This window comes from Chionomys nivalis, chromosome 4 (assembly GCF_950005125.1).
Source record: "Chionomys nivalis chromosome 4, mChiNiv1.1, whole genome shotgun sequence".
Lineage (NCBI taxonomy): Eukaryota > Metazoa > Chordata > Mammalia > Rodentia > Cricetidae > Chionomys > Chionomys nivalis.
Genome location: NC_080089.1, coordinates 67,401,890 through 67,428,033, shown reverse-complemented (window position 1 = coordinate 67,428,033; position 26,144 = coordinate 67,401,890).

The window sequence follows — 26,144 nt, the reverse complement described above, 5'->3', positions numbered from 1 at the left end:
TGCCAAGCATATTCTTGGTTCTAGAGGAGGAGCTGGTTCCTTCTCCTTACAGCAGGGCATGGGAAAATGGGAGCTCTCCCAAAGCCCTGGATAAAAGACCCTGGCTAAAATTCTTGCAGCAATTAATGGCATAGCTACTATTATCATGACTCCTTCAGAGACACAGAAGGTGAGGTCAGACCAACTGACAGTCTCCAAGATCCTAGAGATTCTGAGCCTTTGAGCCAAAATTGAAGGCTATGTTAGCCTCAACCCAAAGCCTGTGCCCTCAGTGGAAAGCTATGTAGGCAAATCTGTCCCAGAACTAATCCCATAAGACTACTCAAGGTATATTACTACATCTGCCAAGCATGCTCCTAGTTCAGAGAAGAAGCTATGTTCCTTCTCCACACATCAAGACCTCAGGGAAAGCCTTGGATCAGCCTAGCCCTCAATAGGCCCTAACAATGTGTTAAAGCATAGGATCCTGGCTGGTGGTACTATTCTGGAAGGTTCTTCAACTTTAGGAGGTAGAGCCTAGTGATGAAAGTCAGTCACTGAGGAAACAAGGGGCTCTTGGGGGTAACTTGTCCCTGTCTCCTCCCTGTCTCCCTCTGTCTCTGGTCCTTGTCTACCATGAAGTAAAGAAGCTCTTCCATGCCACTTCCTCCCACCTCCATGATGTTCTGGCCAAACTTGTGGGGCCAGGCAACCATGGACTGATACCTCTGAAACTGTGATTTGAAGTCATCTTTACTCCCTTGCATTGTTCTCTCTAGAGGCCTAATTACAGAATATTAGAAAACTAACTAATCCACCATCCACCCAGGCTTCCTGAGATCCTAGCAAGAATCCCACACAGCTTAGTGCCACAGTCTAACACCACAGGCAGCTCCCAATTCAGGATGCTCTGCTGAAGCTGCCTGCCTTCACATCCCATACCCTGCCAGAGAAGCATTCCATCCCATGCTGTCAGGTACCCAGAGCCCACTCTTACCTTCATCCTTCTCCTCTACCATCACACTGCAGTTCTCATATTTTCAGTCACCTATTACTTCCCACATGCTAGACTCTTTTGCAGCTATGCCTGGACTCCTGTAGCGCCTACAGGATCCTCAGCCTTGGATAAGCAGCATCAGTCTCAGCATCTCCTGCTCATCCGGCCAACCATACTGTCTCTCCCGGGTTCTGAGCAAAAACAGGGTCCAACTGTTTACCTCAGATCTCCCTGAGTTTCAACATGAGGCCTCGATTGACATTTTTATGACCATCTGTCTATGCATTGGGGACTTGCCATGTGACCAAAACACACCTGACTTTCCTTCTTCCTCCAACTTTCAGAGTCCCACATCCAGCCTTCATCAAATATTGAAGTCATTAACTAACAACAGTTTTTTTTTTAAAAAAAAAAAAAAAAAGCCTCACCCCAGTAGGGGCAGCATGTGACGTACAATTCCTTCGTGTGCATCAGAGATGTTTTGACAGAAGTGTCAACATCCAGAGTCAGGAAGTTGGCATAAAGGAAAGGATTCAGAGGGAGCTCAGCTGAGGCACCTTGTAGGAAGCTATGATGCTACAATCTGCACATGACAAAAGCATCTATAATGACTGACAGTGGCACAAAATGAGATAACAGTGAGAGTGAGCTTCTAGGTCCATAGGCTGTGTCTCTACCTATGAACACACTCACCCCCCCAACACCTCCCTAATACACGCACACCATACTTAACATATATGCTCTCACCTCTCACCATTGAGTCAGTTCACACTTTTAACAGCTCATCTTGGTCAAACAAGGCACTGAACTTTATCTCCTAGTGTAACTAAGCCTCCCCTGTTATCAGTGAAAAGGTAAATGTTTAAATGTGGGGGTTGCTGCTGGACATATAGCTCAGTTAGTAGAGTATTTGCCTAGCATCCAGGAAGCCCTGGGTTTGATCCCCAACAATGCTAAACCAGACATGGTGGCACACACCTATAGTCTCAGCGCTGGGAAGGTGGAAGAAGGTGGATCAGGAGTTCAAGGTCATCCTCAGTCACATAGTGACTGAAAGAACATACTTGGCTACATGAGAATCTGTGACTAAATAAATAAATAAATAAATAACAAGAACAAAAGATAGTATAGTTTGGATCTTTGTAGCCCCTCATCCAAGGGTCATGTTTTGAAGGTTTGCCGTGCTATAAGAAGGCAATGGGACTTTTGAGAGGCGGAGTTTCATTTACTAGGCCATTGGGAGCATGCTCAAAGGCTTGTCTCCTAGATAATTCTAGATTCCATCAAGTTGACAATTGAGATGAACCATCACACCAGAAAAGACAGAAAGTCACTCACACCCCTTCACCTGCCCTCCACCACAGCCCCCTCAGAGGCTCCGGCTATAGCTGACCATCCTTCTACCCAGCCTGACTTTCTCTCATCCTCATCCTCTCTAGAACAAAGGCTATTCCTTGATACCTGGTATGGAGTAGTTAAGATGGCAGAAGAAGGACCAAGAGGACCAATAGACCATGTTGGTCCTTCCTGCAGAAGTCAACTCCCCCACCAGTCAGATGCCAAATATCTGGGTCTGGGCTACTATAGCTTGTACAAAAAGATCAGTCTCTTTCTCCCCAGAGAGAAACGAGTCTCAGACTGTAGAGCCTGGGAAATGCAACCATCTCCTTGTTATCAATGTAAAAACTGAGCCAAGCTATTTGCGATCTAAATCAAAATAGAACTGTGTCTGGCAAACTCATTTTTCTCAGGTCCCAGCAGCTCCCCGAGATACATTGTCTATGGATAGGGGGAGAGAGACAGACAATGGTAACTGCCAGGAGCCATTGATCACTTGTTTCATGTGCAGAAGGAACCCTTAATCACTGTCGCTTCAGAAAAAAGGGGGGGAAATTGAGATGGATTCTCAAGTGCCAACAGCAGAGAACTTGGTAATTGCAGCTCTTTCGTTAAAACTTTGGAGCGCAGTAAGTTCGCCGCAGCAGTTCATCTCTGCCTTGGTTGGTGCAGCCCTGTTTGACTCATCTCTAAGGGGTTCAGTAGAGCATCCTGAAGGTCAGTGGGGAAGGGGGGTCTTCCCTCCCAGTGAGATGAGCAAAGGAAGCGTACCTGTGTCCTAGAATGGGGCATCTGAGCCTGCCATAGACAGCCTGTCGCTTGGATCCTTTGTCCATTTCCACCCCACCACACACCTTGACTTCCTTATTTGGGAATAGCTCACATCGTCTCCTCGTTCACCTCATGCTGGTTTATTCTGCCCAGCATCTTGAACCGGTTCCTCTATGGGCAATGACATCTATTTATCATTTCGTTTGTACACAGTCATTGATGACTTAGTCTGCGTTTGATGGCCACCAAAGAGATATAGCTCCCACCTGTTTGAGGTTCTGGTCCTCGATGGAGGATGATATTGTCCCCCATCCTTTGGGTTTTTTTTTTTTTTTTTTTTTGGAAATGTAAAAATCTTAGTGTTTTCATATATAAAGAATAACCATGTCATACATGCCATAATACACAAATACGCAGCAGATTTCCAAATTTCATGGCCGGTGAGGAAGAAGATGTCACTCAGAACACTGTGGAGAGGAGCAATGACAAAAGAAGGGTCACTTGTTCGTATTTGTTTCATAGGATGCCTTCCCCCACTCATCTGCTGTGTGCTCTCAGCAAATGTCTGTTCTTCTTTGACCCCATGTGACCTTCACGCAGCTGTCCAGCAGAATTACTCTTGGAGTTCCCATCTTCATTCCAGTTCCTAAACTGCTCTGTAGGATGCTACAGATGAGGATCATATTGCAGTCTGCTTTAAAGCCTTTGCAGGGTGGAGGATGCCGTGGAGTCCGTAAACTGCTTGTAGTATAAGCATGAGGACCTGAGTTCAAATGACATGTTCATGGAACAAGCCAGGCATGCTGTCACACGCATGTAATCACAGTGCTTGAAATACAGAAAGAGGCAGACCCTTGGGGCTTGGTGGTTAGCCAGCCTCTTATAACTGCAAGCTTCAGGTTCCAGTGAGAGACACTATCTCAAAATCCAAAATCCAGGTCGATGGCTCCTGAGAAGCAGTTAAGGTAGTACTCTAGCCGTCACATGCATTTGCATACATGTGCTTGTGAGCCCGCCACACAAAAGCCCACTTCACATACACACACACACATGCACACACAAAATCAGAAATAAAATAAATCCTTAGACCTTAGCAAATAGTCAGTACCGATATATTTTAACTAATGTATAATGAAAGAGTGGGCTGTGGTGTACATATGGTTTTGTTAGAAGAACCAGCATTTATTGAGATCCTCTGGGCTCTGAGCATCATGGTGGTCTGCCACATGGCCTAACAAAGTTTTGTGTTCACCGTCGTCCTAGAGATAGCAAGATAGAGACAGAAGCCATCTCTGGGGAAGCAAGAGTTAAGTGGGGGTCCAGGCAGCGGTGTGCAGGAAGCAGCGCCTGCTGCTCACTGGAGCCTGTTTTGTTTTCAAGAATTTTTCAACCTGTTTGTTAAGCCACTGACTGTATGAAATTGACCGTGACAGGAATATTTCCATCATGGAAGCTGGCAAACATCACAAATCAGGGCTTTTGTTCTCCCTTCCCCAAGAAGGTGTCACTAGCTGTCACTGGTTCCGTGGCTGGCAAGTGACAGCCAGCACAGGCTCTCACGTTGTGCCATGCTGCCCCTTACCCACTGCCAGGGAGGCAGAGGGAAATATCTACCCATGCATTGGAGGCCCCTCCAGCATCTCAGTGAATAACCCCTTTTTAACATCACAGTACATTTCCTGGTCCTTGAGTTAATTCACATGGGGAGATTCACAAAGACGGACACTCGAAAGCCACCCTCTTGAACACTTGGGGGTCTCAGACGTAGAGACAGAAAAGACGACTCATGAACACTCCTCATTATTAACAGCCCGAGGTCTTCCAGGGAGTCTGGCTGCTTTACCAAGGGTGTTACAGACACATGTCTCCCCCTTTTTCTCTAAAGTATAGTTCTGGAATGCCAAGTTCACGATCCATCTCAAAATGAATACAACCAAATGCTCTTACCCAACTATCAGCAACTGTGTGTGCTGAGAGAATGCCCACATGACCCAGATGCAGCTAATAGGGAACCAGCCCCATGCCAAATCCAGAGATCCCATAAAATACCCCAGTGGATCATAACAGAATAAGTTACTCTGAAAGGGCAAAGAACTCTCCTAATTCTGTGACTCCCTGTACGTCCCCAAATATTCCAGTTAAATTGTAAGGACCTGGAGTTGCTTCTGCTGCATGCTCTAAATGCCAAACATATTATTAGACAGAGGAGTTTGGGCCTGCCATCTTTAGAATACAGATATGTTCAGAGTGGCATCCAGGATAGCTGGTGTTAAACCGTACCATTCGCAGCTCACTGCCCACATATACTTTTGATTCCAGTGTCCTCTTTCTGACCGTTCACCCAACCAACCTCATCTTTTCCCTAGCATTGGGTTCTGTGAGGGGCTTTCTAAGCGTAAGGTTCAGTCGAGAAGCTGTGCTGACGAGACAATAAATAACAGGGTGATGCTGAGCCTGAATTGGTGCCTTGTGCTAGTCTGGGCCCACAGACTGTGTCATTATTTGTCAATGGCTAAATATGGAGTTTGGTTTCCAGAAAGGAGCATTATGAAGAGAATTAATATTGGAGATGGAGAGAGAAAGATGTACAGGGTGGGAACTGCCCTTGTTGGAGACTAGGAGCAGTACAATGTATTTTTGGTGAATGTGGTGGAAATGGCTGTAATGTTTGAGGGGGGCTTTGCTCCTGCCATCTGTTCTCCCGGACTCTCCACCAACACCCTCCTGCACTCACCACCTGGAAGGAAAGAGCCAAAGGGCCCCTTACCAACAGTGATCATATGACCTAGATTTGTTTTCTTAAAAAAAATAATCCTAAGATGATGGAGGAGTTACTTTCATTTAATAAAGAAACTGCCTTGGCCCATTTATAGGCCAGCCCTTAGGTGGGTGGAGTAAACAGAAAAGAATGCTGGGAGAAAGAAGCCGAGTAAGGAGTCGCCATGATTCTCTCACTCCAGACAGACGCAGGTTAAGATCTTTCCTGGTAAGCCAGCTCGTGATACTACACAGAATATTAGAAATGGGTTAGATCAATATGTAAGAGCTAGCCAATAAGAGGCTGGAACTAATGGGCCAGGCAGTGATTAAAAGAATACAGTTTCCGTGTAATTATTTCGGGATATAAGCTAGCCATGCGGGCGGCTGGGTGCCGGGGACGTAGCCCCGCCGCTCTTATTACAACACTAAGACCTGTCATTAGTGTTAAAAGGGGGATCTCCACCAAGTTATGCCAAAAGACTCCAATGCTGTGGCTTTAAGACATTACATACCAATATAGTCACAAACCTGGATCCAAACCAAAGTGTGCTAGTCCAACGACCCAGCGAGTTCCTTGAGCCTTTGGTCTCAGTGTTCACGTTTGCCCTTCAGCATCTTTTGTCTCTTCCTCCGTTAAGTCCAGAAACCAAGCACTTGTGTTCACAGAGAAAGAGTCCGGAATGCAGAGTGGGGGGTGCTGAGGACGCCTCACAGCCTGCAGGCTCCACTTCCATGCCAGGGCCTTCATCTCCCAGCACGTAGCTTCCTTCCTTCTTTCCTTCTCACCCACCCACCTCATACACCCCTTAAGCCCAGGGACGTGTATTTTCCTGTGACTCCGGATGCGCTACAGAAAAGCAGGCCAAAGGGTACCTAAGCTACACTCTCCCTCCTCCCTCTGTCCTGGCTAATAGTGTCTGCCAGCTTGACAGGATCGAGAATCACCGAGGAGACAAACTTCTGGCATGTCTGTGTGTGTGGGGGGGGGGGGTCTAGACTGGGTTGAAGTGGAAAGATGTATCTTCCTGGGGACCTGTAGGCTGCACCATTCCACGGTCTGGGTTGCCAGACTGAATGAAAAAGAAGCAGGCAAGCTGGGTACAAATCCATCTCTCTCTGTTTTCTGACTTCTGCTTCCCACCCCCGGAGCTGCGCCTTCCTGTCACGATGGCCTAAACTTGCAAACTGGAAGCCAGGATAAACTCTTCCTCCCTTCAGTTGCTTCTGTTGGGTGTCTGTACGGCAATAAAACAAGTAATTAAATGTGGAGGGGGCTCTGGACCTAGAGATGGTTCAAAAGCCTGTAGCCACCAAGAAGTCTCTGTTCAGAGAGGTAGACTAGTTCCTCAGCCTGTCTGCATCCAGTCCTTTGTTCCTCAAGTGAGACGGAAGCAGCCACCTGCCCACATTGTTGTAAGGGCCAGGGCACAGCCGTTGCACTCCAGCAGGGCTGAGGCGAGTCGGAGACCTGGGCAAGATTTCTTCCCCCCTTCTCTCCTCCTTTCAGCATTCTGTTTCAAGCAGTGGTCTGTGAGTCCAGCAGCCTGTATGACTCATACGCTTGCCTACCTTCCCACCGCTCCTGCTCATAAGGGGCTGAGCCCCAGCAGGAAGATCACAGCCAGCAGCTATGTACAAAGATAGCAAGAGGGTTACAGCCAAGATGACATGAGACAAACAGCTGGAGACGGTGTAGCCATCCATCGCTCGGGGCCTAATTACCAGCAGTCAAAGCCCTGGTGACATCTGAGGTCCCTACCAACCCTGAATACCCTCAGATGCCATCCTAGCTGGAGTTTTCTATCTAGGTAGCAAATTAAAGAAGGCACGAGGTGTTACGGTGGCCTCCAGGGGCCATCTCTAGCCCAAGCCCACTAAATCTCTGGCTGCTAAAGAAACTGCAGGTGCAAAGCTGCTGCAGAAATGCCACGTCAGGCAGGAAAGAGCACAGAGCAGCACCCCACAGTGCATCCAATCACACCTGGCATTGTAACAGGTGAAGAAGAGAGAGAGTCATGCCTACTAAGTATCCTGCAGCTAAAACCTGGCCGAGCTGGTACCTGACCCCAAGGCTAGCCTGTCTGTTGGGCCATGTTCTTTCCCCAACTGCTTTTTGTCCTATTCTCAAAACAAGTGTTCAAATCCTGCTGGGGGTGGAGGTCTGGGTTCTGTGACACATCCTAGTAGCTCTTGCAAGATTTGGGGCTGTGGAGACTCCCTTCTCCTTACCCAACACCTTCAGAAGCCCCGCCTTCAGGAATTTGCGAGGAATGGAATGTTCCCCCAGTATGTTGAAGCTCTAATTCTCAAACGGATGATATTTTGGTGGAGAATTTGGGAAGTAATGAGGTTTGCATGAAATCATGAGAGAGGAGTCCCAAGATGGGATTGGTACCAATATAAAGGACGAGGGAGAGGTACTGGGGGAGGGAGAGACATTTTTCTCAATGGTGTAGCCACCAGTAAGTTGCCCAGGCTCCTATAACTGGCCCCTTAATTAAGAAACCTTAATTAGACGCTTTGTAGAACAACATAAACAAAAAGACACAAAAGTAGAGAGGCCAATAGGGAAGATGTTTCCTTTCCTATAAAAGAAATTCATGCAGGTCAGTGGTGGTGCACACATTTAATCCCAGCCCTTAGGAGACAGAGACAGGTGGATTTCTGTGAGTTCAAGGCCAGTGAGATCTACAGAGACTGAGTTCCAGGACAGCTAGGGCTACACAGAGAAACCTTGTTTCAAGTAAAACAAAACAAAGGAAGAAAAGAAAAGGAAAAGAATTCCTAACTTAGGGGTTGGGAGTGACTCAATGGGTAAAGTGCTTGCTGGGCAAGCAGAGAACCTGACCTGAATTCTGATCCCTTGCACCCACAAAGCATGTTTACAACTGTGATGCTGGGGGTGAGACAGGTAGATCCTAGGAGTTCCTGGACCAGCTAGTCCAGCTAAAGGCAAACTCTAGTTTGAGGAACAGAATCTGTCTCCAAAACTAAGATGGAGAACAGAAAAGGAAGATACCAGAAGTTGACCTCTGGTCTCACAACACATACACACACATATACACACATACTCTGGTACACACATATACACACACACACACACACTGGCACACATATACACACTGTCACATATAAACACACTCCTGCTTTCATACTGGCACACACATGCACGCACATTGGCACACACACATGTACACCATACATGCATGTAAACTGGCACACACATACACACACAATTCACGCAAACATATACCTACATGCATGTATATGGTGCAAACACACACAGGTGCTTGCACACTGGCAGACACACATAGGCATATGCATACACCAAACACATACAAACAAAACCAAACTAAACCTAAAAGGCTATGATTTAGTACAAGGGACAGCTCTGTGAACAGATATTTATATAATGTATTAAAGGCAGGGACATATTTTTTGAAACCATATGGGAAGTCAAGAGCGGGAATCCTATAAGAAGTCAGTGTGGAGAGACATCTTCTAGGGTCTCCCAGGAAGGATGTTCCAGTGGAACTTTGAAGTGAATGGTGGCACTAGAGGATGGTGTATGGTGTATCCTAACAACAGAATGCCTAGGGCTAAAATGCAAAGTCCAGCTGAGTAAGTGAGCTCATTTTTCTCACTCTGGTGATGGAAAACTTAAAGGAATTGGCCCTTCTTCAGTGGTCACTAAATGAATGGACGACCTGTGCAGAAAACCTCAAAAAGTTCCATGTTGCTGGGACATAAAGAGTGAGACCAGCAGACATGACTAGATTTGAGGTGGGGGGGGAGGGTGACAGGTTCAACAACAAACAGGCCTTGTGTAGCACATTAAGAAGAAAAAGAAATTGAAACTTGGCCATGGTTCTAGGGTTTTCTATCTATTACCTTCAGAATTCGGTGTCCTGTCCCTTTAAATTGCAAGGACAAGGGATGCATAAATTCAGCCTCCACCAAATTCTAAAAGAGACTTATGACCCAAACAGGTTAAAGATAAGTAGAACAGGAATTGAAACACGTTGAGAGGTTGTAAGCCAGGAAGGCCAGGGTAGCATTTAGTAGCATGAGTCCTGTTGGCATGTGAAAACAGGGACCTTGGCTATCCGTCTCTTGGATGCAAACCTAGACTTGCTCGGTGGAGGCCTTCCAGAGGCAAAGGACAGCTGTGTGGAGTGGATAAGACTGGAGGCAAGCCGGCTGCTGGGAGTCTGTTGGGGCACACTGCCAGGGAAGGAGGTGGGGAGAGCGTCTTGGTTGTCGGTATAGAATGAAAGTGATCTCATAGTTGAGCACTAAATGATGGAAAGCAGTGCATGATGGGAGCATTTGGCAGTTGTGTCTGCCTGGATGTGGCCAGTGTGAGGGGGATGCTGGGTGGCAGTGGCACAGATGGGCTGGAGCTTGGAGACAAGATCGGAGCTGGAAATACAGATATTAGAATACAGAAGGATTGACACTCAGCGCAAGCAGCAAGAAGCGTGGAGTGGCCCGCAAAGGAAGAGTCTTACACACGAGCAATTCCCGACTCCTTATTCTCTCTCTCTTCTGATAGTTTAGGACTTCTTTAAAGACAGGAATTAAAGTTTATACTGATTAACCCTCCCCCTCCATAGTACAGTCTGCATAGCAATGAGGAGGTACCCATCCATGGTTCAGCCATTGGTTTATTCAGTAGCTAGTGTGTGGCAGGCTCTGTCCTAGGCTTTTGAACTAAGTAAGATATAAACAGACTAGAAATGAAAACAGAAAAATACCTGGATCTTGCGACTAATTTGGCCACAGAGTTCAGTGAATCCCAGCTCCTCCACACGTGAGATGTTTCCAGACAGGATTAAAGGAGAATGACCCATCCTGAGTATAAGAGTCACGATAGAATAAAGAGGGGACAGGAGAAGGGGAGAGCCAGGCAGCTCAGGCATTCAGAGTCAGTCAGACAGTGTCTCTCTCCCTCTCTCCCTCCTTCCCTAGACACCTAGAGCAGCAGGAGGGGTTCTCTATAAGCCACAGGCTCGGTCCTGTACTGATCGAGCCCTGACTGAAGCCGGGGCTTGGGGAACATAGCCACCAACCAGACAGAGCACAGGACACACTTCCCATAACAAGGGCGGGCCGTGAGGGCTCATAGACAACACCACCATCTTCCCTAGCAGCCCTAGTCAGGCCTTTCTCCCTGTCAAGCTGGCCACATCTAACTCTGTCCCCTCAGACTCTGGGGTCACCCATGCTTGTGCCTTCAACAGCCCCAAGGGAAGAAAAGGCCAGATTCAAAGATAGAACAGGACATGAGCCATCACAGAATCATACCCAGCTGCCCCTTCACCCTGGCACACTTCACTCTGCCAGTAGCTCCAGCTCCTTAAGGGGAGACAATGGCTTTCTGCAAGGATCCCCCAGACACTCTCAGACACCATCAAGATGATAGTGAAGAGAATTTTTCTCAAGCTGTCAAGATATCAAAAAAAGACCCAAAATAATCCCCGTGTATTAGCTGCTGTTTGTGAAATAGAAAAAGTATAAAAGAAAGAGCTAGGTAACAAAGTTTGCTTGTAAGTATGAGCATACGTGAATGGGTGGCACACTAGTGGAGGCTAATGGTCAGTGTCAAGTGTCATCCTCAGTTTTAGAAGCAGGGTCCCTCACTGAACCTAGAACTTGCCAATTCAGCCAGACTAGGAAGCCCTGGCCTCTGTTCCCCAGCACCAGGTGGACAGGTGCATAGCTCCATGCCTGGCTTATTGCCATCGGTGCTGAAGATCAGGCCTCGGGTCTCTATGGTAATGCAGCAAACATTTTGCCACGTAAGCCACCTCTCCAGCTCCTGAGGTTCGCTCCTCACTGGAGCACCTCACTGAGTATGAGGTTAGGGAGAAGGAAGGACGCCTCCTAGTGTCGGCAGATTGAAAGTCTTGCATCAGGCCAGCATCAATCTTTAACGGTCATGCGTCAATTAGCCAGTGGAATTGGTTGTTCACGAATCAAAGATCTGAGGCTGTCCGAGACAGGAGAGGTGATGGCAAAGGGGAGGATGGAGAAGGCTGAATTGAGGAGCTGGGTAAAAAGACGTGGGCTACAGGTTCATGGAACCTGGGATTCAAATAACAACAAAATAATCACACAAACCAACCACAGGGTAGTTAACATCTCCCACATATCTTTGAGCTAGAATGAGATCAGAATCACGCCCCAGAGGCAGCACAGCCCACTCTGCGGCTCCACCAGCTGCATTATTTGGTGAGTTAATGGCTGCACCAACCTGCTAGGGCTCCTGTATGAATTAGATGAGTTCATTCAGGGCACTCTCTTGGAACATGTTTGATACAGGGTCAGACAGGGTCAGAACTCCACAACAAACTTTGGCTGTTTTTTTTTTTTTTAAAAAAAAAAAAAGATTTAATGTTTTAAGTTTAGGCGCCTGTGCCTGTGCGAGTTTATAGGCATCACATGTGTGCAGGATCCCACAAAGGCCAGATTAGGATGTTACATGCCCTGGAAATAGATGGTTGTGAGCCATTACGTGGGTGCTGGGAACTGAACCTGGACCCTCTGCAAGAGCAGCAAGTGCTCTTAGCCACTGACCCATCTCTCCAGGCCTACTGTTAATTTTTATTACATCTAGTTATTTATTTATTGAATGTGTGTGTATGTGTGTGTATGTGTGTGTGTGTGTGTGTAGATCAGAAAACAACTTGTGAAAATTGATTTTCTCTTTCACCATGTGAGTCCCAGGAATTGAACTCAGGTTGTCAGGCTTGGCCACCAGCAACAAAATAGCAAAGCCTAGACCAGCAAGACTTGATGGGCCCCAGACAAAGAAATCACATGGGACCACAGTGACAGGTCCAAGTATCTAGGGGCCATGTTGTATGATCTGATCACCCAGGCAGGTAAAGCATAGAAGAGAGTCCAAAGAAACTCAGCCAGCCTGTAAACAGGCCTCCCCCATGGGTTTCTAATATAGGAAGCACAAGGTTTGGATTCAGAGACATGTCCTGTTTCACTTGCCCACCATCCAGGAGACCTCCATCCAATTCCCCAGTCAACCCTACAGACAGCTACTCCAGCAGCACAAACCCCGTTCCCACCTGCTGGACTTTTTTCCGTTCTTTAGCTTCCACGGCATGGAGGTGCGGGGTCAACATTGTCAGAGAAGAAAGCTTTCTCAAGGACCAGGTGTTATCATGCCAAGCTGTGCTCCAAGGAGCATCTACCTGCTGGGGTCTGTAAGAGAGATGCTGGCATAATCTTAATTATGAGAAAGACTTTCTCAAGGATGGGAGAGTGCGACCCAGAAGATACCATGAGCAAGTCTTCCTGACCTGGAAGGGAAGTCGCCAGGTGGAATATTATAGGATATATATTATGCACCCTTTTATCCCATGATCCCCTCCGTGGCTTAGCAAGGTAGTAATTGGAAGAAAGGGAAAAGAAAAAAGTGTGTGTGTGTGTGTGTGTGTGTGTGTGTGTGTATCCATCAGACTTGAGATCCCCTCACCGGCTGCATGGGAGACCAGGGCGAACTTTCTCCCCGACTGTTTTACATTTCAGATGAAGTACATTCTATTTCAGGTGCCACTGAAAATGCAGGAAAAGTACCAGAGACTCAAGTCCCAGGAATTCAACTGGCCTCAGTTCAGAGACAGCGAGTGGTCTCAAGCCATCTTTTCTGCATATTCATAATTTCTCAATGTGAAGAGGTCCTTGCCACCCCATGGAAAAAAAGGAAAGAAGGCGGAAAGAGAAAAAAAATAGAAAGTTTCCTTGGGATATATCATGTCAAACAAAACTGGAAGGCCATCACACCAGCCCCTGGAGGCCCTTGCCTGCCTTCAGAGTCTGTCCCCCAGTGTCTGACTTTCTGCTCTCCCTGACAGGCACTTTTTTGCCCAGGTGTGAATGGGGCAGGCTGCAGATGGAATACATTACACTCAGCAATCAAGGCTGCCTCCTGAGAAGGGAGCGGGGTGTGTTTAAGTGTTTAGCTCGTGGCTAAGGTGACTTCGGCAGGAACGGGCAGCAGATGTGGTGAGTTTTACTCACAGGAAAAAAGGGTACATGGCCTTGAGTGGCACCTCCTATGGGACTTGTGTCACCTGCCGGCCCCTGAGCGGCTCCCACGGGCTGTGAGCTGCTATTAACATTCATCTGTGGTAGTAAGAAGTCTTGACAATGCTTTTCTTTTGCCATATTTAATCTGATAAATATATTTGCTCTGAGAAAAGCACCCTAATTAGAACAGAGAACATTTTCATCACCATAGAATGTTCTAGCATGCTCTTTTCCATGACCTCCCCAGAGGTGACAGCTCTCCTGATATCTATGCCAAGATAGCATTCGCCTGATCTTAAGCTAATACCATTAGGGCCAGAAAGTAGGTCCTGGTGGCTTTCTTTTGCACTGTCGCTTTTGTGTGATTCACTAGGCCATGGGCTACGCCCCCAGCTCACTGCTACTCTGGGCTGAATGTCTGTGCTCCTCCAGAATCCCTGGATGAAGCCTGGTTGATTCCCAATAACAAGAGATTTGAGGATGGGCTTCTGGTATGTTGCCAGCTATATCATGAAAAGGAGCGATTCTGTCCTCAGACTGTCTGCTCAGACTGCAACTGTCCCCACCAAAGCTCAGATTGCACGGAGCTCCTGTCTCCTCCCGCCTTATATTCCTCTCTCTGCCCAGCCATATCACTCCTGTCTCCACCTCCCTAGTTCTGTGATTAAAGGCATGGAATCCCAAGGGCTGGGATCACCTTTGTGTGAGCTGTTTCTCTTTTAGACAGATTCAATCTCGTGTAGCTCAGGGTGGCCTTGAAATAACAGAGATCCCTCTGTCTCTCCTAAGTTCTAGTATTAAAGGTGTGTCTCACCACTGCCTGGCCTCTAGTGGCTTAGCTCTGCACTCTGATCTTCAGGCAAGCTTTATTTGTTAAAACATGAACAAAATATCACCACACACACACACACACACACACACACTCCACATTGGATGAGGACCCAGCAAGAGAAAATGGCTGGCTATGAACCAAGAAGCAAGCCCTCATTAGGCACCAAATGGTTTCTACGTAAAAGCCACTACGCCTGAAGAATGTAATAGTCTCACCACGGACAGAGAGCTTTGTTGAGTCAAATGGCAGGCCCCACTCTATAACCCTACTGCTCACAAATGCATCCACCTACCAGGCCCTGAACAGGCAAGACCTTAGGCTTCTCATGGGCCAATCCCTCCATGTTGGTTTTGGGGTTTAGAGGGATCTGACCTGATGAACCCTAATCTCCATGAAGCCCTTGGGTTAATTTCCTTTCTCTAATGTCATCTTTCTCCCCAGCAGGATTTTCCCAGAAGTCCCTTCCGGTCTCCAAATTGTTCATGAACTTGACCAGTTAGATTCAAGCAAGACCGTCAGGTCTATAGACTCCACAGTGAGCAGTCTCATCAGCTCTAATGCGAAGGAGGTAGTAGGCCAAGAAGCACAGGTTTCTCAGGGCCCCAGAGTCTCTGCCAAATTATCCTTCCTCTCAAATTGCCTCCACACTTCAGGAAGAAGCACAATCATAGTTCACTGGTGGAATATACACTTCCAAAGTGATTTTTAAAATAATTGTACTGTATGCTAAACCTTGGGAAGGAGACAAAAAGAAAACCCTGCAGCCAAGTCATTCTAGCCTGAGCAGCAACGACAGAATCTCATAATTAGGAAATGCAATGTCATTTCTGCATGCTAAGGCACCTTTGAAACACCTACCGCATGGAAGACTGAATATCCGATAGTGGATTGATTTCAGATTTCAAGCCAACTGCAGCAAAATAATGAGCTCCCTCCCCTGAGCTGCCAAGCTCGGGTATTGGGGAGAGGGCACAGGAGGGAGGAGGCAGGCATGGAAAGGCCCGGCACAGAGGCCTCTGTACAGCTGAGGGGCTGTGTTGGGCTACGGGATGTGCAGGACCCCACTGCATCTTGTGTGAAGTCATTTGCCCCAAGGGGCTAGTGTGGAACTCAGTCTTGATTGGAAGTACTTAGCAGAGCTGAGGCTGGGAGTGAAGGCCATGGCAGCCTGGACTCAAAAGCTACAGGTGTTCCTCAGCACAGGTAGAACAAGGCCCACAGTGTGACTTCGTGCTGTGGTGACCTCCACTTCCGGCCCTTTGACGGCACCAGAGCTCGTAAGACCTGAAAATGACAAACCATCCTTTTCACAGCCCCTGCCAATCCAGCATTCCCCCAGAGCACCCCCAAGATCTGGCCTTCCAGCCTCTGTGATTGAGGAGGGTGCTACCCTGCAAAGCCCTCCCCACACCCCGATCCCCATTCATGGAGCTAGAAGTATTAAGGAGGGTCTTCAGTTAAAGCCCTTGCCACCCGAACACGAGGACCAGAATTTGGACCCTCAGGACTCATGAGCTTCAAGTGGGCATGGTGGCCCATCTGGAATCCCAACCCCAGTAGCCAGAGATGGAGGAACCTCAGACCAAGCAGGCTAGCACAACCAGTCATATGGGAGCACTTTGGGTTTGAAGGAGAGCCCCTGCCTAAATGAATGAGGGGGCAAGTGCTGAAGATGATTCATGATACAAACCTTGATGTCCACATGTGTCCACACGCTTATAAACATGCATGCGCATAACCTACAAACATGCATACATGTACACACATTGAAAATGGAAAAAGAAAAACTCCTCCCCCACCACCTCAAGTTCCCTTAATGTCACATTCAAATTCCTGTAGCCCACAGGACGTATGTTGGGAACCTGCTCACACAGTCCTCTATTATCAAGCACCTCACTCTTTGGTAAGACCCCTGGGCACAGCTCCAAAGACTTCTGGGAGCTGGCATACAAACCATGCCCAATCCCCTCTAGTAAGATGGAGTAAGAGATATATTCTGTACCCCACTTCCTGGAGCTCCTCACAGCATCAATCTCCAGTTGCTCCTGGGGGTCGCTGGCCACGTTCCCCACCCAGTCTCCCTCCTTCAAGTGTTTTCTGGACTTTCCAATCAAAATGCATGTACCCAATCCTTCTATCAGCGTTTGTGCTTAGGGAACCGACTAAGGGATCCTCCACTCATGCACTCTCCCCCAAGCCAAACAGGTCCTTCTCCCATTCCTAATGTGATGGTCGCACACCTGCCAGACCCTAGCCAGGCTGCCACAGGGTCAGCTTGCAAAGGTCCCTTGATACAAAAGCCTGAGACAGGATCCAACGCTGTCAGCTCCTCTGTCCAGTATAATTCAACAGCAACATTTCTCTCTGTCAGAGCACAGCACTCCGCATCTCAGGCTGAGCGCACTTGCCTTCCCATGGCATCACCCTCTCAGATACAACGTGGACAGCCGGGTCTCTGACTTCAGCTACTGATGCTCACCGTTTCTGAGTCTCCCACAGGCTAACTGTTCCTGTTCTCTGTATTGTCATCCAAATGGTCAATGTGAACGTGAAGCAAGATGGGCTCCAAGGCACGGCCCTACGCTGGGGTCCTAGACGCCTCAGCTCTGCCTCAGCTCTTTAACCACACCCCATGGGTGCAGGCTCATCAGTCACCACACTCATGCCTCATCATCATCAAGTCCATATTTTCTCTATTAGACCTTCAAGGATATCGGCTGAGATTCCACAGATGCCCCATGGAAAGCCAGACTTGCCATCTAAAAAGCTGAATGGGATTCAGTTAAACTCCAGGGTCTTTCGTCTTCCTGCGCTGCCCTGCCCTGTCTCCACTTCCCGACCACAAAACCATCTCATTCAAGCCACACCAGGGGGAAAATAGTCCTCATATATTTCAGTTGCCAAGTTCAGATACACATTCATAAATCCTGGGTGTTGGGGGTAGGGGATCAAACCCAGGATCTTGTGCATGCTAGGCAAGCACTCTAACCACTGAGCCATATCACAGCACCAAACTTATAAATCTTTGAACAGCCGAGGGTCTCTGACATAGCTACTTTCTGGTTCTAGCCTAAAAAGAGCCACAGTCAAAATGCTGTAAACAGATCAACATGGCCGCACACCCATAAACACGTATTGGTGGGCACTGATGTTTGAATTTGGATAAGTCACCAAGTCCGAATCCTTTTATGTCAGCCCAGCTTCCCTCCACCCTGGACTCTCACTGCTGAGGTTACCTAAGCACTAAGAACCAAGGTTTTCTCCATCTTAGGACCAAAAGTTCCCTATCTTGGGAACTGTCTTGGCTTTATGCAAACCATGACCAATATTTGGAAGCTCCTTCTGGACAGCTGTTTGGTGTCTAGTTTCTGCTAAGCGTGGGGGAGGGCGCCCAGATGAACACAATGCATACTCAAAGCACAAGGTTCCCTTCCCACGAGAACAGGACAGGTGGTGGTGAATAGCACACCATGCGGATGTATTCGCGGAGCAGCGCCACGAGCCCCCATTCAGGAAGAAATTGCAGAAGCTGACCCCACTCTGGGAGACTTTACTGATTCAGCCCCAAACCTCAGCCATTCCTTCCCTGTTCCCCCTCAGTATGGACCTCCGGGTCCAGCTCCCACATCCCTGGTATTTGGGAGCACCTCAAGGGCTGAAGCAGCCTCCAGCAGACTTGAAAAAAGGACAAAGTTCAAAATGATAAAACTATCAGTGTAGTGACCAAACCCTGGTCTCTGCCTGTAGCAGGGCCCCCTCAGAGGACCACCCTCTCAGAGGACGCAGCTGTGAGGAATTGATCCTAGAATTCTAGAGCTTTAACTGGCCTGGTTCCATCCTTGGAAACCCAATTTATTCTTGTACTACTTCCTGAGATCAAGATCAGCTATTTTTGGCAGTGTGATCTGGGGCGGGGGGCGGGGGGTGGGGTACCATGTAGTCCAGGCTAGCCTTGATGTGGATGAGGATGACCTTAGACTTCTAACCTTCCTGCTTCCACCCTCCAAATTGTGGGATTCCATGTGTGCACCTAGTCCAGTTTCTTGGGTACTAGAGCCCAAACTCGGGGCTTCTTGAAGGCTACACCAGCACACTACCAACCAAGCCGCATGCCCACCCCCCTCAGAGCCTGAGCTCTGCAGATGTATCCCTCACCGCCTCTCCTGCGTCCTCACTCTGGGCCTCTTTCTCAGGAGTGGGTCTCTACCCTGCAGGTCACTCTGACAGCTTTCATTCTCAGCCACACTGATGGCCTCTCCCACAGATGATTAAGACTAAATCTCATGAAAGAGCGAGCATTGAATCATGGGTATCCTTGAAAAGTCTCACAGGTGATGTCCATGTTCAGTCCAGAGCAAGCCCACGGTCTGAGATGTTCTCCACCCTGGCATGGAAGTGTCTAGTACTAGAGGGGAACTGGCCCAGCCCCTCTGTTCCTCTGCTACCCAGATGAGCACCTTACATTCTATGTCCCCTCACTTATGAAACGAGGCTGATAACAGCATTTGCCACATAATTTAGAAAAATTATCACAGGCAAAACCAATCACCTAGCATAAGACTTGCACAAAGCATGTTAGCTATCAGCTACTTCTGGTTTAGTATAAAAGAGTATATGGCAAATGCCTGGCAGGTGGTTTTTGAAAGGGAGGAAGAATATGAAGTCTGAGAGTTTTAGGGAGGGAACAGTCAAACCGGGGGACAGTAAGAAAGGACAAAGCCCAGCTCTGCTGATGTCACAGATCTGGCCCAGAGGCTGCTGGCACTAAACTGTTACCTGTGGGAGTCACCTTTCCTCTCTGAGTCACTCTCGTTCTTGAAGATATTTATGTTCCTGTGCCATGTGTAACCAGGGTAGAAGGAGTGAGGCGCTAGGCCCTTCCTAAGACGCATTGTCAGCTAGTCTCTGCTGGCGGGAGCTCGTCCTCCTCGGTTTGTGAAGTCGCTGGCGTAAACAGAGGAAGCCAGAACTTGGCCTGTAAGGACCTGGAGGCACCAGGCCAGTTCTGAGCTCAGTTTCATTTTGCCAGCCACAAATCTTTTTCGGTGTCATGCAGCACATTGTGGGCATAGACAAATATTAAACAATAGCATAACAAATCGTGGTCTTCAGCCTACAGAGCCTCCTCAGAGCACCAGCCAGAAGCCGCCTGGGTGACTTGGGAAGAAAAGCTTGCCCATTTCCTTGTCCTTGTCCTCTTGGCACCCTTCCTTGGAGTGGAGAGGCTGTGGGCTACAATGAGTCTGAACTCACATTTGCTAGGCTCCCCAGGCCTTCAGAAGCAGGGCTCAGGAAAGCCGGAGACTCAGAAATAACCCTGAGCTTCCATTACATGAGGCTCATTCCCATGCCCATAGCCAGTTCATTCATACACCCCAGCCCAGTGCCCCCCTGCTTTGCCACTGTTCTGACCAGGTTTCCCCACCATCTCATGTGTCTATTCTGATCTGTTGTCTCTACCTGGAGAAGGGCATCAAGAATTCCGAGAGGGCAGGAAGATGACTCTGTGGCTAAAGCACTTGTCGCCCAAGTGTGAGAGTGGAGTTCAGATCCCCAGAGCCCACATAAATGTGGGCATGGAAACCCGCTTGTAATTCTATCGTTGGAAGGTGGAGGCAGAGGATCCTGACAGCAAGCTGACTCATGAGACTTGAGGTAACGGTGAGCTCTGGATTTGATTGAGGGCCCTGCCTCGAGGAATGAAGTGGTAGAGCAATTAGGAATGCTTCCTGACATCGGTCTCCGGCCTCCACATGCATGTGCACACGTATGGACACAGACATACAAACTTGTATATACATTCTCACCCATGTACCCATACCCATACACACACACCTGAGGGGTGGGCCAGCTCAGTGGGAGAGTGTCTGCTTAGAAGGCACAAGACCTGAGTTCCATTTGCAACACCACGAATTATATAACTTTGTAAGAAAGAGAGAGAGGAAGGGAGGGAGAGAGTGAGGAAGGGAGGGAAGGAAGGAAGGGAGGGAGGGAGGGAGGGAGGGAGGGAGGAAGGAAGAGAGATAAAGAGAAAGAAGGAAGAAAATAGCATATAATTCTTTCTTTGGTGGGCACAGTAGCATGCACTAATAACTCCAGATACTTGGGAGTCTGAGGCAGGAGATTACTGGAGTTCAGCAGTTCCAGGCCAACATTGGTAGCCCTGTGAGACTCTAACTAAACAGGACAGAAAGCAAACAGTGGGTGATTTCTTTGGGTAAAGGCAGGCTCTCTGGAGGCCTGGGTGGAGGTGACCTTCTTTGTGGGCCATATTGTCCCTGGCAAGGTTCAATCTACACAAATTTGCTACATTACTATAAAAAGCACTTTAAAGGAAGGGCAAAGAACTTTATTCTGGTAGCAAAGTATTACTGTGGAGGAAAGGATGTGAACACCAGGAAGACAGATCCAAGCACATCCCAGGCTCCCAGCATGCCCTGCACACAGCGGAGGACCATAGGCATGTAAAGGTGGCTGTTCCATTATTGGGGAAGTGTCCCCTACCCTCTGCTTCTCCAGGAGGCTCAAAGATCCATGGGGAAAATGACCTTGCTCAGCAATACTCTCTGCAATGACCCAGCTCAACACTCAGAATGTAGGAAGTACTCTATAAAGCCTTGTTGACAAGGATGAAGGATGGTTGGACAGTAATGAGGAAGCAACTTAGCCAGACAATGCTGGTCTTTAGATGTGTGAATGAAGCCTTCTCTCCAGCTTGTTTCCCTCACTGGCCTGTCAGCTCCTTAAACTTTCAGCCACGTTCTGCCTCAGCTGTCTTACCCAAACACTGCAGGCGGGTAGAAGAAAAAAGTGTCTCGCTGCCCATACCTGCAGGAGACTGGGGGAGTGTTCCTACCAGGAGCTCCTACAGAGAGCACAGAGAATGTTCTCTCTGTGAGAACACAGGTCCATGGATATCCTACAGCCTCCTAGGTAACAGTACAGGACACAGGGATTTCAGCCCTCCTCACCCTGCCCCAGGACCCAGAAATTTCTTATTCAAACCTTACAAGCTCTGTAGAAACCATCTGTGGCTTAAAAGAGGGGGAATTTCACGTGAGGTGTCTCCACCCTGACAGCTTCCTTGTCTGCCCGGCTCCACAGCCACCTCCTGAGCCTGAGGAACCCAGGGGTAGGGTACAGGGAAGACAATCAGGCAGAGTGGGGTGCTGGGCAGAGCCTACTGTGGTAGTGGGGCAGATCAAGAAGTCTGCGGAAACTGGGCTCCACAGCCTCCACACCAGCCCCACCCCTCAAAGGGATTACTCTAGCCATGAAGAGAATGGACTTCTCTAAACACAGCCAACTTCTCATCTGAGAGAAGGAAATTGAAACCATAGGTATATAAGGGGACTCCTGAGCAGGAATGGCAGAGCAGCCTAGGCCCTGTGGACAACCTGTCTTCACCCTGGGTATATCTTGGCTACTCCAGCAGGAGCCATTGCCACTGGCAGAATTCAATCAGGGAGACAGTCACTGTCTTCTCTCTACTTTGCTAATTGTAAGATCAAGGAAGACTCTGATTCATCCACTCAGGGGCCCCTGTCTCTGGACATCAAGTCAGCTACCTGTGTAGAGGTATTGGGGTTCACAAGGATGCTCTCCCAGCAGATCCTCATGGACGCTCCTTTATGCATGAGATGGTTAATTTTCTCAACCTGTTTGGATCTTGAATCAATAAGAGGCACACTCCTAGACAGGTCTGAGGGTCGTTTCCAGGAAGAGATTGACTGATAGAAGAAGACTCTTCACCATATAGGGCATCACTTTCCAGCCCAGACACCAAGAGGTCCAAGGAAAAAGCAATATTCCTTGTTTGCCTGCCTTTGCTTCTTTATAGTGAGTATGTCTATCACGATAATGATGCTGCAGATGGTGGTGATGCTGCTGCTGCTGGTGGTGGTGGTAATGATGCTGATGGTGCTGGTGATGCTGCTGTTGCTGCTAGTGCTGGTGCTGCTGGTGCTCATACTGATGGTGGTGATGCTGCTGCTGATGGTGATGATGCTGATGGCACTGGTGGTGACAGTACTGATGATGATAGTGGTGGTGATAATTCCATCCTTTGCTGACATCAGAACTAAATTTCTTTATCCTTCCAACATGGAGTAAAGAGCAGAAGCTCTCCAGGAATCTTCCAGGCCTGGAGCATCAGATTGGAACTGCTGAGGCATCCAACCTCGTGAACTGACCAGCTACCAGGTTCTCAGCATCTCTAGTATGCAAACAGTCATTATTGGACTGTTCCGTTGTTCTGTATAAGGCAATCTAGTTAACCTCCTCTGGACAGACATTCATCCAATCAGTTCTGTTCCTCCAGAGAACAGTAGCACAGTGTGTATCTCACTCACAGTCTGCTACAGGCCATGAGCCACCAGGCTGCAGGGCTCAGGATAGCATCAATCCCTGGTAGGTCTCAGCACCCAGCCCTAGAGATCTTCTGCTGTGTCCTTTCTCTCTTTTGAGATCGTGGGAGCTCTAGGCTTGGGCATCTAAACACACAACTCCTCTGCATACCTTCACCAACCAAGTGGGAGAAACCTAGGCTGCAGCACAGTTCCCAGAAGCTCTGGCCAATGCTAACACAGAAAGTCGGGACCTGGGCAAGGTGTTCTTTTCTCCAGGCCCAGCAGGAGCCTGTGTCTTCATCACTCGACCCCAGAAGCTACACAGGGTTCCAGGATCCTGAACGTTTCCACACTGGAATTTAGATCGCTTATGCCTTAGCATCCACCAGAGGTGGGAGCTACTGTCTGTACCTCTCTGGATCACATTCCTTCAGCGTTTTCAGTGTGTGGAAGTACACAGCAGAAAAACCGGAGGACACAGTGTTCTATCCAGATAGCCACCCTGAGCCAGAGGCCATGCCTCTTCTGTCCTTATCACACACTCACTTGTCTAGAACAAGGGTTTCTCCTCAGGCTCAGCACCCATGGGGCCATGATGGCATGTTTTCCTAGTCCTCTGGACAGGAAGGGCTGTGTCTAGGTCATCTTCATTCCCAACAGTGCCTGGTCTATAGCTTACCATAGGAATCCGTATTCATTCCCAACAGCGCCTGGTCTGTAGCCTACCATAGGAATCCGTATTCATTCCCAACAGCACCTGGTCTATAGCTTACCATAGGAATCCGTATTCATTCTCAACAGCGCCTGGTCTGTAGCCTACCATAGGAATCTGTATTTGTTCCCAACAGCGCCCAGTCTACAGTCTATAGTAAGAACAGTCTACAGTAAGAACAGGACTATCAACACTTCCTTTACTTGACAAAGGAGTGATGGTAATGGCTGTTCATTCATTTCCCAGCTCCTTCCTTGTCAGCCCACGTCGTCCTCACAGAATGTGTTGATGGAGGCCTGATTACCATCCAAGCACCAATACCCAGTGAGGAAGAAGCAAGAGTTTCACCTCAAGGGTCTGGGCCAGCTTCATCCCAGACAGACCAGCCAGGACCCCACATCTCCTGCCAGCTGTGTGGCAGTACTCGTCCTCCATCAAAAGTCATTCCAGAGGTCTGATGTCATCTTAATTTGCTCGACTGTTTGTCCAGCACACACAGTAGGTGCGTTCTGAGCATCTACCAAAGGTTACATTAGCAAGGAACAAGATGCCTTTACTAAAGTGGGTGTCAAACAACGATATGTACATTGTTCTAAAATGCAGCCACACATATTCTGTTTCGTTCTGCTTGTTGAGTGTGTCTCATGTACACATACACCGAAGTGCACACGCATGCACACGCACACACACACACACGCACACCACGTATCAGGAAGAAGAGGTTGTGTGGCCATACCTCTGCTCCAGAAGGATAATTCCAGGGGGAGTCAGGCTTAGAATGGGGACAACATAGGCTAGTGACCTTGAGTGGATGAGTCCACCTCTCGGGCCTTTGATCTTCAAATCTGCAGAGCAGGGAAGAGATGATTGCTCTTCTACCCCCTTGGGATGTGTGGGAGACTGTTCCAGGTTTCCATCCAGCCACCCCATATGGCTCCAGCTAATGCCACTGCAGCTCTGCTGTCTGCCCATGATGGCATCAGGTGCTCCTGTAGAGCTGTAGGAGGTGAAAGCCAGAGAGCCCACATGGTCATGTGGTCATCAGCACCTCTGTGGACTCCTGCATTCTGGTATTCTCCAAAATCATGAAATCTAGAGATGAGATTCAACCATGTGTAGTACAGCACAGAGCAGACACACATTAGCAGGCCACCTATCCGTGTCTCTGTGTGTGTGTGTGTGTGTGTGTCTCGAGGGCATGTGTTTACATGCATGCGTATGTGTACATGCATACTCTACAAGGGCTAAACTAGTCTCACATTGAAGTACTTCCTCCTGTTAATAGAGCCATGCAAAGACACATGTCCAGATTTGGAGCTCAGAAATAGATCACTATTGCACTAGACATCATTGTTCCCCAAAATGTATGGAAACACTTAAACCGACCCTTTGAGAATGAAGAGACAGGGCAAACAACCTATAAGAGAAAAGTCATTCGAGACAGGCGTAGTGCCACACGCCTGAGACTTTGAGGCCAGCCTGATCTACGCAGCAAGTTCAAGGTCAGCCTTAGCACAAAAGTAAGACCCTGTTTCAAAAGGAGGTAGGGACTGGAGAGACGGCTCTCCTGCTGTTCCAGAATATCTGAGTTCAGTTCCCAGTGCCCACATTTGTCAGGTGGTTCACAATCACCTGTAACTCTGGATTCAGGGTATCCGACACCTTCTTCTGACCTACAAGGGTGCCCACACCCACATCCACCCATGCCCATACCCACCACGCCTTTACACACACAATTTAAAATAAATCTGAAAAGAAAAAGGGAAGGATACTGGAAGGTGGAAGGGAGCAGGAAGAAAAACTCAGCTAGAGGTGGGAGGAGGTGGTAGTTTTGTAGTTCACAGGACCAGGCCTGCCCTGTGTCTGCCAATGAGCTGTGGGTGTCTTCAACTTTGACCCCTCAACAACCCTGGGCAGAGCCCCTCCCACTTCTTCGGAATCCAGCATCCTGGCACTGTCCCACCACCTCACACCAGAATTAAGAACTCTCATAAACAAGCCCAGTGTCTGCCTTGCTTCCTGTGACTCCCTTTGAACAGAGGTGAAGGTCCGTCCTTCCTGTCCTGAAACGAAATGTCAACCAGAAACTTAAGTCGCTGTGCCACCATGTGGCTAACAGAAGGACAGCATGCTTAGCACAGGGCTGAAGAGGGGAGACAATGAGCCCTCCAAAACAAACATGAGTACCTGTTAAAGGGCTCCGCGCTAGTTGTTCATTGAACTTGGAATGGCCCGGCATTCCGGGGGGCTGGTTCTCTATTTCTGGGGTCTTTGGTTTTATAAAGCACTGTAGTTAGGAACTGCCCTGAGGAGTGCCGGCATTCCCCTTCTCAAAGGATGCTCTCAAGCCATCCGAAC